The 14,425-nt window shown below is 38.7% G+C and overlaps 1 long non-coding RNA gene across 4 annotated transcripts in view; it reads right to left on the bottom strand.

The window, feature by feature from the left end:
• The window catches only part of LOC105860215 (uncharacterized), an 89,786-nt gene extending 75,878 nt beyond the window's left edge, over positions 1-13,908 (bottom strand). For 3 of the 4 annotated variants that reach the window (XR_012920546.1, XR_012920548.1, XR_012920545.1), the window contains exons 1-2: positions 11,647-13,908; positions 10,991-11,106 (exon numbers count right to left, since the gene is read on the bottom strand). This is a non-coding gene — a long non-coding RNA (uncharacterized LOC105860215). The remainder of the gene's footprint in view (positions 1-10,990; positions 11,107-11,646) is intronic. The other variant, XR_012920547.1, reaches the window with a different exon arrangement.
• Positions 13,909-14,425: the final 517 nt, after the last annotated feature.

Raw genomic sequence — 14,425 nt, 5'->3', positions numbered from 1 at the left:
CAGGAACCTTCTACCTTAATGAAATATCTAGGGGTCCAGTGATGTGGAGCATGTCAAGATATCCCTTCCAAGGTGAAGGATAAATTGTTGCAACTGGCCCCTCCTACAACCAAGAAAGAGGCACAATGCTTATTGGGCCTACTTGGATTTTGGAGGCAACATATTCGTCACCTGGGTGTGTTACTTACTCTAGCCCATTTATTGAGTGACCTGAAAAGCTGCTAGCTGTGAGTGGGGCCCAGGATAAGAGAAGGCTCTGCAACAGGTTCAGGCTGCCATGCAAGCTGCCCTACCACTTGGACCATATGATCCAGAAGATCCACTAATGCTGAAAGGGTCAATGGCAGATAGAGATGCTGGTTGGAGCCTCTGGAAGTCGCCCATAGGAGAATCACAGGCCAAGGCTCTAGGATTTTGAAGCAAGACCCTGCCATCTCCTGCAGATAACTACTCTCCTTTGAGAGACAACTCTTGGTCTGCTACTAGACCTCAGTAGAAACAGAATGCTTGATCATGAGCTGTGAAGTTACCATGGAACATGAGCTTCCCATCATGAACTAGGTGTTAGCTAACCCACCAAGCCATAAAGTTGGGACCGTACCACAATACTCCATCATCACATAGAAGTGGTATTGCATGATCAGGCCTGAGCAGACCCTGAAAGCACAAGGAAGTAATATGAAGTGGCCCAAGTGCCCATGGTATACTGCCTTGTCTCTCTCAGCCCACACTTACAGCCCATGGGGAGTTTCCTAAATCCAGTTGATACGGGAAGACAAGACTCAGGGCTGGTTTACAGATGGTTCTGTATAATATACAGGTGCCACCCAAAAGTAGACAGCTATAGCACCGCAACCCCTCTCTGGACATCCCTGAAGGACAATGGTGAAGGGAATTCCTCCTGGGAGCAAAACTTCAGGCAATGCACCTGGTTGTGTACTTTGCTTGGAAGGAGAAATGGCCAGACATGCAATTGTATACAATTCATGGGCTATAGCCAATGAATGGTTTGGCTAGATAGTTAGGGACTCAGAAGGAACATGATTAGAAAATTGGTGATAAGGGAATTTGAGTAAGAGGATAGACCTTTCTGGATGAGCAAAAAACATGAAGATGTTCATGTCCCATGTGAATGCTCACCAAAAGGTGACCTCAGCAGAGGAGAATATTAATAATAAAGTGGACAGGAGGGATCGCCCTCTGGAATGCTCTTCCCTCTGGCACTGCTATCAGTCACTCCCTCACTTTCTTCAGGACCACTCACACCTTCTCAGTGAGGCTCTTCCTAGCCATCCTTCCTAAAATTCCCACCCTTTCCCATCCCCGTCCTCCTTTAGATTTTTCTATCACACCTGCCATTACCTAATATATCCTATATTTAACTTATTTATTCTTTATTTCTTCCTCATTCAAATGTAAGCTCCTTGAAAGGAGAAATTTTTGTCTATCTTCACTCTGCTGGATTACTAATGCCTAGAGTAGGGTCTGGCACAAATGAGGCTCCATAAGTAATCATGCTGTTAGTGAATTATCATTCATAGCAGCAAGAGTCATGACATCATTGCTATCAATTTACAGTTCATATAGTCTAAAGATCGGGGGGAGGCACATCGCTTCATATTATCATCAAATCTTGACAGCAACACCTAGTCATGGGTGATATTATGCCCATATCACAGATGAGACAACTGAGACAAAAAAAAAAAAAAAGACAACTCAGAATTTAGCAAAGATCACACTCCTAGTAAGTGGAGGGTTTGGGGAAAAAATGACTCCAAACCTGTGCTCTCCATCCAGGAGTACACTCTGCCTCTCACGTTGACATTAATATCTTACTGTAAATTTGCTGTCATTTACTCTGAGAGCAACAAACAGAAATCATTATCATTCAATCATTCATATATGTATTTGTCTTCATCTTATACCTAGGCACAAACTGTGTTGGGATTCAAAGACAACACCCTGGTTTACAGTCCAGAAGAGATGAAAACAAAGGTCCTGCCATGTATCCAGAAATATAATAGATTTATAGGCTTCTGTTGGAGCCCAAAGGAGGAAAGGTGATGGGCCTAATTGAGACAAGGATGAAGGCAAACTCTGCCTTCTTCTACTCTATTTTGTCTAAGACCACTCTGGTTGATTCAAATGTGATGAAGAGGTATTCCTGTAACTTCTGTAATGATGACTGTCTTTTCTGCAGCCTTTTCATCCTTTTCTCCCCAACTCGTTCATCGTGAAATGCCCCTGTTTCTAATAGAAGATGAAAGCCTAGAAGAACCAATGCTAAATGTTTGTTTTTAAAAGGAACTTCTGATCTAAAAGAAGATAGAATCTGTACGAATCTCCAACCATCCACATAGGAGGAAAAATAGAATGAAACGTTAAATATTCAATGTTCCTAACAGTCTAACAATGGGCAAATATCAGGAGAAAAAGGGAAAGTTAATATTTTAAAACCATTTGCCTGACAAATTCACACTTCACAGGCCCTGACTCTCAAATTCTTTATGAAAGGGCCTGATGTGGTGGCTCACACCAGTAATCTTAGCAGTTTAGAAGGCCAAAGTGGGAGGATCGCTTGAGGCCAGGAGTTTGAGACCAGCCTCGGCACCGTGGGGAAACCCTGTCTCTACAACAAATAGAAAAATTAGCTAGACGTGGTGGTGTGCCCCTGTAGCCCCAGCTACTTGTGAGGCTGGAGCAGGAGGATCTATTGAGCCCAGGAATTTGGTGCTGCAGTGAGCTATAATGATACCATTGCACTCCAACCTGGGCCACAAAGCAAGACTTTGTCTCAAAAATAAATAAATAAAGGAAAAATTTTGACTACAGTCAGTGTCAACATGAAAAAAAAAAAAGGAGAAAAACATGAAGACACTTTACAGTATTTTCCAAAGAAATAAATTTTGACATAAGCAGAAAGTGATAAGATATAATAATTTTATATCTTAAGATAAGACTTTAAAATTTAAAAAGGAAATGTATATGGAGTCAAGTCTAGATATGCCCAGGAGAACTTTGAAAGTACACACACCAGAGAGTAAATGACCTTGGAGACATGGGAAGTTTCTCACTTCTTATTTTATATGATTTTATAAATATGTGTTTTTCTGGCATTTTTCAAATAAAAAAAGAAAACTAGCCAAGGATAATATCAAATGCTGTTATACATGCATATTGCAGTAGAAGAGAAGGAAGTCCACTGTCAATGGATATGTTGATTTACATAACAGACACTTTATCCAGGGTTAGCAGGAAGTACTATAGCACAGTGGTTAGAAATGGGGTTTCGGCAGGGCGGGTGCGGTGGCTCATGCCTGTAATCCTAGCACTCTGGAAGGCTGAGGTGGGAGGATCGCTTGAGCTCAGGAGATTGAGACCAACCTGAGCAAGAGGAGACCTCTGTCTCTACCAAAACTAGAAAAAATTAGCCAAGTGTGGTGCATGCCTGTAGTCCCAGTTACACGAGGGTCTGAGGCAGAAAGATCACTTGAGCCTAGGAGTTGGAAGTTGCAGTGAGCTATGATAACGCCACTGCACTCTAGCCAGGGCGACAGAGCGAGACTCTGTCTCAAAAAGAAAAAAAAAAAAAAAGAAGTGGGGTTTCTACATCGATAAATATAGAAATGATTAAAATAGAGACTGAACTTGACTCTAAGCCTCATTCTTACCAGTCATGAAACTGAAAAAAATGTAACTTGCCTTTTTTAAACCTATTTTTCCATCTGTAAAATGGGGATAATAATACAAGTCTTTCCGGTTTCTCGTTAAGATTTTAGACATTATTATGCCTTAGTAGATACTAAGCCCTCAATTAAATACAATTATTATGGGAGATGACAGTTTACAGAAGTGACCAGGTGATTCTACAATGTTAGCATTAAATTTCCCAAAGGTAGACATAAAAGATCAGGAAAAACAAACTGAGACTGGAAGGAAAACCTGGATTTGACAATATAAGCCAAGCTAATTACTCAGATATTGATTGGGATAATAATGATACTAAATTTATATCCTGTTTCTAAAGATGTGTGCCTGCTGTTATAGTTTCCTAAATAGTCAACAATCTCAAGAGACTGGTTCTTGAGACTTAACCATATATGATTAAAAATAATAGATGATATTGAAAGCATCTGGTTCAGCAAATGCTCTTAGGACTGAAAAGTCAAGGTACTAATGTTGCATTTTAAGATAATACAAACTGCCAAAAGGAATGCTGATTGAATTTCTACAAGGTAAACTGCTTAACACAGAGGAATGAGGAGTTATTTTTGAAAGAGTTAGAGGAGATTCAATTGAAATTTATCACAGTTAAGTACCAAACCAAGACAAGGGGGAAAAAAATGTGATACACATAAAAGTGGTTAAGCAGAGATTTTAAAAGCAAGCTGTTTGGACAGTTAGTGGAAATCTTTATATGTTTATATAATAAAAATCACATAAAATAAACAGAAGTAACAAGGTTAGTCTAAAAGGAAAATGACAGACAATGAACTTAAAATCTATAAAATATTTCAAATAATCCTAAACATCTTTTCTGCAAATATTAAACATAGCCTCCTCATGAAAGAATAAATTTTTTTAAAAGTCGGGTGTGGAGGGCAGGGATTTAACAATGGAGAGGCATAGATTTGTCTTGCTGTCTCAGCAAATATTGTCATAAGGCAATTTTGCTTTCCAACTTTGTAAAAAGAGCGTTTGAACAGCATCCATCATGTACTAGAAGAAATCATTGCGGACAGAGAAGTAACATTGGCATGCTGGTCTCTTATTCCTTTCCTGCTGTTACCAGGGGTCTAATCACATCTAGGACATACCTGCAAAGCTGGCCCAAGATACTGACAGAGTGGCCACCAACTCTGTGATGAAATGCAGGGGACCTCTTCCTCCACCAACTAACTATAGGACAACTCTCTGTCTTAGAGATAAACAAAGCCATGGCATTATTTCCAGAGCACCAGGTACACTACCTGGGAGGAGCCAGAACACTCTGGATGTGTGGATTCTCTTGACCCTGATTTTCTCCTGCTGGCCCATTAGCACAGATTAGTTTACTGTTCACATTGCCCCCTAGACACTAGGCATAGACGGCACGAGCAAGTGGCCTGTAACAGAAACAAGGCTGTGATGAGAATGGGAAGTGGGTTAGGGGTAGGGCAGAGCAGAGGAATAGCCCAGGGCAGCAGGCCAGAAAAAACAGGCTCTGATGTACATGCAGAGTCCCTATTTTCCAAACCAAAATTCATGACACATAGTTTGACAAGTGTGATCGTACTTATGGGAACAACAGGACAGAATATTTACAACCCAGGGTTGCCCTGGAAAAATCCAAGATATATAAACACCCATCCATGAAGGCATTGAAAGTGGGAAGGCTAACATAACCCACTCTGGAATTCCGCAAGTGCTGGCCACCACATGTGAAAGCCAGTCCGTTAAGTCATCCTAGTCTCTATTTTTTTTCAATCACAAACACATAACATGTTTTTGACACACTTAGGGTCTCTATTCCAAGACATGCCATAAGAATAGCAGGTGATATCTGAATGAAATGGATGTTTACAGTTGAATTTAAAAAGTGTGTTATCAAGTCAGATTAGGCTATTTGCCAAGCTTGCCAAACTCACCGGCCCAGGCCTTACAAGAATACTAAATTCACCCAGAGACTTTAATGTAATATAAAAGAAGAAATATTCTCAGAAAGCCTCTGGGCGCTTGCACACAACTTTCAGGTTAGGATCCACAAGTTTTCAGAAAGAAAGAAAATTAACCAATTCAAATGTGTGCCACTTTTTTCTTGCCTTACATCCATTAATTACTTGCATGTGAGAGTCATTTCTTATAAGACCCCCCTCAAAAATACTTTAGTGAAAGCTTCTTGTAGAAAGGAAAACAAAGGTCAGTAATCTAATATCCCCAAGCAACCCTACAACAACAAATCAGGGAGGGGAAAAAAGTGAAGAAATGCTCTGACTGGGAAAAAGATCTTCGTTTGTTTATTCTTTCAACAGTGAATAAAAGTTATGATTTTGCCAATAACTATAAATTGATAGCACTCCCAAATTTTAAAGAATATATGAGGAGAACACATAAAAAGATCAGAAAAATCTTTTATGTGAGGTCAGAGGCTTTTTAAGGACTATAACTATATCAAATACGATATATCGAATTTGCCGTGGCACCATACAAACTTGACATTTGGGAAAATGGCCCAGAGAGTATCTAATACAGAAAAATCTTCTCTCTTTTAGATGAGGAAACTGAGGCACGGCAGCATGTCCAAGGTTAGGGGTTAGCTGTGACTGGGTCAGGGCAGAACACCCTCTCCTACAGAGTTTATGGATGAGTTTACTCGTCTGTAAAATGAGGGTGCCGAACTCCGAGGTCAATGCCAACCATAACATCCTGCAATTCTGTATTGATTGATTGCTTTGTAATCTACTTATTTGTATTTTGGCTCTTAAATGAAGGTAATGCTGCCAGGTTTGACATATTTCTAGCCCTTAGAAGGCTGACCTGACAGTAAAGCCCTTCCAAAACATTTATAGAGACAATGTTCTGAACAATTTGCAGAATTTAATAAGGTGACATATTTTGAAGCACCGTGCAGTTACAGGCAGCCAACCTGGATGGATGCATGCGAGGGAGGTATTATTTTTTTTAATTTTCAAGATGTCACTGCCAAGGGAGACATATGCCAAATGGTAACATAGCTCTCTACTTAAAAAAAAAAAAAAAAAAAAAAAAAAAACCAACTCTTAAAAAGGCATGAGTGCAATAAAGAACTTGACACAAGAAGGATGAAACATCAAAACCAGATATGAAGAATGAGAAAATATATTGATGAATTATTTAAAGTTTAAAGGTATCCAGCGCCACTGCTTTTCAAGTTATATCTGCCCCCATGGCCCTACAGAGGTTTTCCAATATTTAATAACCTAGTATAAATCCTGGAAAGATAATCTAAAAACAGAGTATATGAATCAGAATATAAAACTGAAGTATATAAAAAAATTCTCTATGCTACTTATAATAGTTTTTGTTTATGTTTACCATGGATTATTACCAGTATTTTCTATAGCACTAAGGTAGAATTTATATAGTAAGAGAAAAAGTAGCTAGGTGGCATAAACATTGAATTAATGAATAAATGACCAAATTGTTAAAAGCAAGAGTAGCCAGTCTATTACTGTATAAGGAACGGTCCAGTCAGATGTAGTATACTTTACATATTATAAGTAAGATTCTTTTTGAGTCACAGTGCGCCTTTTTCATAATATATTTAGCAAAATATCTACACCACCAAAATCATGATTTGAGGCAGTTGAGAAAGCAAAAGTACTTGGGAAAAAACTGCTGGGCAGTCTGTCTGGTTGTCTGGTTACTTGACTGATTCCCCACACTGTCTGGTAACCAGGTAAACTTTCAGGTCTTTAATGTATTTTTTCCTACATCAATAGAAGTACATGAACTTTACAATTAAACAGACATGTTTTTGAGCTCAGTGCTTATTAGCTGTTTGTTCTTGGACAAATTACTTAACTTCTCAGTGAGTGACTATTTCATTGTCTGAAAAATTGGAATAATAATGTCTGACACGCTAGATTTTAAATGATGAAATTAGATGGGATCCAAAAAGTAGCTATCATGGTGTGGCACACAGAGTAAGTGAGGATAGTCATAGTAGTAGTAATAAGAATAGTGGTGGTCCTTTTTTTCTCTATTGCAGCATGTTGTCGTGAAATTAACACAGGCTTGGGGTTTATAGAGTTTGCTTTGAAACCAGACTCTATGCTCAGAGTGATTGGATAACAAGAGAATTTTGCTGGTTTCAACTTCTTCTTCTGTAAAATGAATAACATAACACCTGACTCTTACTGCTGTTACGAAAATTAAATGAGATAATATATGCTAGTGCTGCACAGTGCCTGGCACAATGGGAGTGATAATAAAGGAACGTTAATTACCAACACTCCCTGTCCCCCCTCATGCCTTTATTCATTTATTCACAAGCGTGTACTGAGCTCTGGGCACCATGCCCTGGAAAGACAAAGGGAATAAGACTGTCCATCCTGGTTTCAAGAAAGGGATGAAGGGAGAAAGACAGAGAAAGAGAAAGAGATTAAAAGACGTGGTGACAAAACTTTAAGAGAGATGTAAACCAGTACTTGGGAGCACATAAAAGGAAAGAATAAAGCCTTCTTTTAGAGTCTTTAAAAGATCTTAAAAGTTAATTGGGCCATTTAACACCCCCTAGCATGGGTATAACCAAAAACAAACAAACAACAACAAAAAAAAACCCAGCAAATAACAAGTGTTGGCAAGGATGTGGAGAAATTGGAACCATCCTACACTGCCGATGGGAATTAGAAAAGGCGCAGCTGCTACAGAACACAATCTGGCAGTTCCTCAAAAAGTGAAACCTAGAATTAAGACCCAGCAATTCCACCCCTAGGTATATATCCCAAAGAATTTAAATCAAGTGTTCAAACAAAAACTTGTACACACACATATGCAAAAAAAAACTTGTACACAAATGTTCATAACAGTACTATTCACAACTGCCAAAAGGTGGAAACAACCCAAGTGTCCATTAACGGATCAGCGGATGCACAAAAGGTAGGCTAGCCACACAACAGAATACTATTCAGCCATAAAAAGGAAGGGAGTACTGAGGCATGCTAAAACATGAGTGAACATTGAAGACACTGTGTTAAATGAAAGAAGCCAGTCATAAAAGACCATGTATTATGTGATTCCATTCATGTAAAATGCCCCGAATAGGCAACTCTACAGAGACAGAAAGTACAGCCGTGGTTGACTGAAGCTGAGGGAGATAGGGGTAGGGGAGGGATGGTGACAGCTAAAGGTACAGAGTTTCTTACTGTAGGAATGAAAATATTCTAAAATTGTATGAATGATTGCACATATGGCCATTGAATTATAGGCTTTCAATGAGTGAACTATAAGGTGTGTGAATTTTATCTAAATAAAGCTGTCTTTTTAAAAAAAAAAAACAAAGAAGCTAAATATTAAAAAAAAAAAAATGTCCCAGGAGCTTAACTTCTGGGACAATGTCCCAGGAGCTTAACCAAACTTCTGCTAGATCCAGTAGAGATTGTGACCATAGGTGACCACTCCAACGCTGAAGTTGAGAAAAACAAAATAAAACCCAAACTGGGAGTGTGTCAGGCAAAAAGAAGGAAAGGGTGGAAAACCATATCCAAAGCCCAGGATGCAGCAAATGGCTTTCACGTCTTCTGAGACATGGAGACAACAACAGGGAGCTGGAATATGAGAAACACGTCAGGACCGGATACTGACCACTACGGAATTTGGAATAGTGGACCCGGGATAGAGGTGTGGCATGGAAAGTGGCTTCACAGAGACTGTCACACACTGGACATGTGTGCAGACAAAGTACATAATCTTTCTTAAGCATCCATTCTCTGTAAAATGGAAGTAAACATTATAGCCACGTCATAAGACACTTTGAGGATTTAATGGAGCAATGCGGGTAAGGCAAATGACACCGAGCCTGGCAAGTGGCACACAGTCAATAAATACTAGCTCTCTGAGCCTGCTGGAAGCCAAGAGAGTTTACAATGAGAGATTTCCAGTTACCAACAAAATGTTATAGCAGATGATAAAGGTTTCAAGGTTTTTGAACTTTTGAGTAATTTATACACATTACCACTAATTTAACTTCCACTGATCCATCAAGACATACACATGGTTTTTTAAAAAACCTCTAGAGAATTATGGTAAATGTCTCCTAGACTAACAATACTGATCTATCTGGCCTCGGTAGCTTAAGCTTAGCCATAAAAATAACAAGTTCCTATTGCTATGATATTCTAATTAAATATCCCAAACTTTATTCCAGGTATACACAATCCAACATTGGCAGAGTAATTCAACCAAGGACATTCTAGCCAGTAAATAATAAATTCTCAGAAGCCAAAATTTCCATTTACACCTGTAAACAGGAAATTCAATTTAATGCAAATTGTTAAATAATAAGACCAGTGGGCAATGAACCATAGTAAACACATCATATGAAATGGATCAGTCATGCAGTATGGTGACCAGGAAAGAAATCTGTGACATGTTCTGTAGCTAAATGGCACGTGTTTACACATATTCATGCACACTCGCACATGTGAGCACACACAGAACAAGGTGCTACCACAGAGATGCAGTATACAAAAATGCAGAAATCCTGAATGAGTGGTTGGTTACATTTATCTGTATTTAAAACCTTTTGGTCATCTTCCATGGGATCCTGTAAGCATCAAGCATGCCGCTTTATGCAATGTTTGGCAGTGCAGTTGTTAGGAAGAGGAATCCTGCAAACAGCTTCACTGAAGCTAAAAATCATTAAGGAGTAGATTCAAGCATGCTCTTTATCGAGACTTCCTCTTTGAGAGAGTTAAGAAGTCGCAGTCCACAAATTTAAAATTAGCAAAATACCTACAGAATTCTCCTAATTGAGAGACACATGAGATCAAAATACCTAGATGCAGATCACTTTTTCTACCATAATCCGGACAATAGACATGGCTTAGGCTTCAGAGATTTGGGGGACAATTCAAGGTGCTAGATTCAGGATGTATCTTAAAGCATGTCTGGAAAGCAAATGACTGGAGAGAAAAGTTTGGACAAAAATAAGTTTGATTTTCAATGATTTTTCAGCTTTTTCTTTTTTCTTTCTTTCTTTTTTTTTTTATTCTTTAAATAAACCATCAAGCATCTGAGCTTGGAAACAATTTAAAAGAAAAAAAAAATATATTGGTCATCTTTAACCATAGTCACTAAGGTGCCTACTCCCAAACATGTACTGTTACAGCATCAAAGCGAAATCCTTCATGCTGATGAAACACTTTTGCAGTTTGTGTTCCTCTGTGTCTAAAGAGCATGCAGACCAAAAAAGTCAAGCACATTTCAGACGTAAATTATTTGTATTTTTTAATATGTGTTTGTAAAGTACCTGTTTGCCTGAAGTTGAGCGATTTCACAGGACATGGAACTTCCAGGGCTAAAGCCAGTAAAGTCCAAGATAAGCAGAGGCCAAGTTGGTCACCCTACGTGTCTGTCAATAAAAAACTAAAACAAGATGTGTAATCTCAAAATACACATCAAATCAACACAGATATATTTAATTAGTTTTAAAATAATACCATTCAAAAAATTTAAATGCAAAATAATTTATAATGTAAATTATACATTAAACATTCATTAATTCTCCCTACCGTCCTTTACTTATTTCCCCTTTCTTGACTCAATCAAATCTTAAAGGAAGTTTTCAGGTGTATTTTCTAATCAGAAGATCCCAGGATCAACCTAAGAACCCACCCCAAGCCCATTGATCCTCAGTCATTTGGAAAATTTTGAAAACAAAATATATTTTTACTGTAAAATCATTTCTCTACTGATTTTTTTTTTGCACAAGTCAAATTTACTTTAGGCTGGAATATTGGTAAGATAAAGGAAATAATAATATTATGTGAACTAGGGCCTTAACCTAAATAAAACATCACATACTCTTCTATATTATATCAATTGAGTTTAGCATTTTCTTCTTGCTAAGAGATTTGTTAATGAGACTAATATAATAAAAAGAAGAAAGTTTTTATATTTACTCACTTTAATCACTCCCTACGTAATTCTTCATATCTTGAAGAAAAATTAGAATATAGATTAGCAAATGAATAGTTGTTTCTTTCTAAATTCACTGTAGGTATATTTGTTTTCCCAGTTGATTTCTTTCAAATTTCCAATGATGTCTGCTGCAAATATTTTATTATCGAAATATTTTTATATGATTAAGAAATAGTGATAATGTAGGATTACTTCATCCAAAGATCCACAGGCGTATGGAAAAGGCTGCAAATGACCAAATAAGTCTACTGAGTGAAAAGTAAAGTAAAAATGAGTTTAAGAGACAGCTGGACATGTTTATGTAGGCAAAAGGGGTTGGAAGACATGCTGACAACACGAAGAGGTGTGTTGCAATAAACTTGAAGGAGACAGGCCATTGGGCCAACCATCCCTTTTCTATCCAGGAATTCCTTATGTTCTCATTAGTGTCTCACATCTGGACAGCTGCATTATTAAAATTTGGCCCAAAACTTGAGTCACCGAAAGAGTCTGGTGTCTTCTCAATTTCATTCTTCCTTTACATATTAAACACACACATACACACACACACACATTTCCATTTTTGTTCAGGGAAGCATTTCATGTCCAGATGTCAGATTTTTGTGACTCATGGCCAAGGATGAGGAAAGGGCTTTGCGAACAAGCTTGTTCTGATCATGTCCACCTCGGACTGATACAAGTACATGTTCATGGCACCTCACTTTCATAAATACCACATTCTAAACAGTCCTTTGAGTGGCCACCTTTAGTACTGAGTCAGGCCTCAAGTTTCCATAGCCGAGTTTCTTTGGAAGAGGAAAATGTTTTAAGGGTTAGACAAAAAGGGCAGTTCTCTTTATTCCTTTATCTTTCCTCATCTTTTAAAATATGCCATTAGGAAAGATTCTGAAGAGGATTGGTTTGAAGCCAAAAGTTTCACTGACCCTTTTAGCTGTCGCCATTTCACATTTCTTGCCTCAGGAACTAGTTGAGCTTTTGGAGACTTTCACATTTTAGTTTATATGATGTGAGCACAACCTGCATCTGAATATAAATAGCAAACACCTGCATTAGCATTTTATGATCAATGAGCACTTAGATCTCTGCTGTCTTGCTTGCTCTAAATCACCACCCCATTTTGTTGGTACCCCTTTATTCTACTCATAGAAACTGAGGCCCGAGAAGTTAAGTGACTTGGCCAAGATCACTTCCTCAAGAGATAAGTTCAAACCTGTGCCACCTGGCTTAGCCTATTTTTTGAAAGACGCCTGGAAACATAAGAGTGAATTTACATTCAAATGGAAAATAAAGTTCCATTTTTAATGTGATCTTTTTAAAAATAAAGTTGAGCAAAACTATAAACAATGAGTTTATTTCCATTGGATCCATTTCTAAAGATCCCAATCCACTGCATGGCAACATACACACGTGTGCCATTTAGTTATTTCAAGTAAATAAAGATGCTTTAGGGAAACAAATCAATAGATTCACTAATTAAAGACTCCTTTATAGTTTTGTTATCACACTTTTTAATTTTGGTTAAGAAAACATGTACGAACATTAGTCAATAAGTAAATCAAAATGCTGAAGTTAGTTGTTTATATTTATTTTAATTTCAGGTATCGTACCTCTGCAGCAAAAACCCAAGCCTTACCTATGTTCTCATGAGCTGACAATTACTGAAAATAACATTCTCCCAACAAAAGGCAAATCCACAATCAAAAGCTATTAATAGCTCTTGTTGCTAACAGAAGCCTTATTCAATATTTGGGCATAGCAGATATTATTAGGATACAAACAAACAGATGACAGAGAGAGGGGCAATGGTGGCAGGAAGAGAGGGGTTAGGAGTGAGAAAGAGAGACTACCACACTAAGCCTGACGCTAGGGAGGACCTGAGCACCCTAAAGCCCCCCTAAGGAGCAGCCTCCGAATCCCCAACCCCTTCTGATATACTCATTGCATCTGCTGTGATGCTCATTCTGCACTCTGGTTCTGTCTCAGAACAAGTGCCCTGGCCTGAACCCTAGTCTGAGGCTGTTCCCCTGATAATCTATCTAGTCCTTGCCCATTTCCTATCAGGAGCCAGAGCCTGTTCATGAGGCCCGGCATCTGACTGAGGTCCTATTACAACAGAGGCAGAACCTGAAGCAAGGAAGAGACACTGCCTCATACTGGCCAGAAGAGCTTTGCCCACCTAAATAACCCTTGGGTACTGAGGTCAGCCTCTTGAGAGCCCTGTTCACCAAAGCCCTTTAGCTTTCATTGGAAAACATTGGCCTCTCCCCTCCCTCTCTGCCCCCTCTCCCCTCCATCTCTCTTCCAGCCTTCTCTAAGGTCCCAACGTGCCTCTAGCCCAAGCCCGGAAGGGTTATAATACGTCACAGGTGATTTAAACTAATTTCCATGGTGGTTGATGGATTTCAAGGACCTGACCTCCTGTGCATTAGGAAGATCTACTCCCGCCTTCACTTTATTTTGTAACTATCATTTGACTAGATGGGCCTGCCTTCTACACTCCCAACGGCATCCATCACACACAGTCTGTCTTCCCCGCTGGCCTGCAAGGACCAAGTCTGACTTGATCACTGTTTCGTCCTCATTTCCAGCAAGGAGCCCAGCACATAGTAGGAAATTAATAAGCATTGGCTGAATGAATAAATATATGATATACATGTGTAACTGTCAAGCATTCCAGTAGCTTGGGAAATAAAGTGCCCTATCACATATTTGAGCTTATCAATTGTCTGATAATACTGATGCATTAACCAGCATATTTGCATTA

The sequence above is a fragment of the Microcebus murinus genome, chromosome 8, assembly GCF_040939455.1.
Source record: "Microcebus murinus isolate Inina chromosome 8, M.murinus_Inina_mat1.0, whole genome shotgun sequence".
Taxonomy (NCBI): Eukaryota; Metazoa; Chordata; class Mammalia; order Primates; family Cheirogaleidae; genus Microcebus; species Microcebus murinus.
Note: the sequence above shows the minus strand (reverse complement) of the source record. Positions and strands in the feature narration are given on the sequence as shown.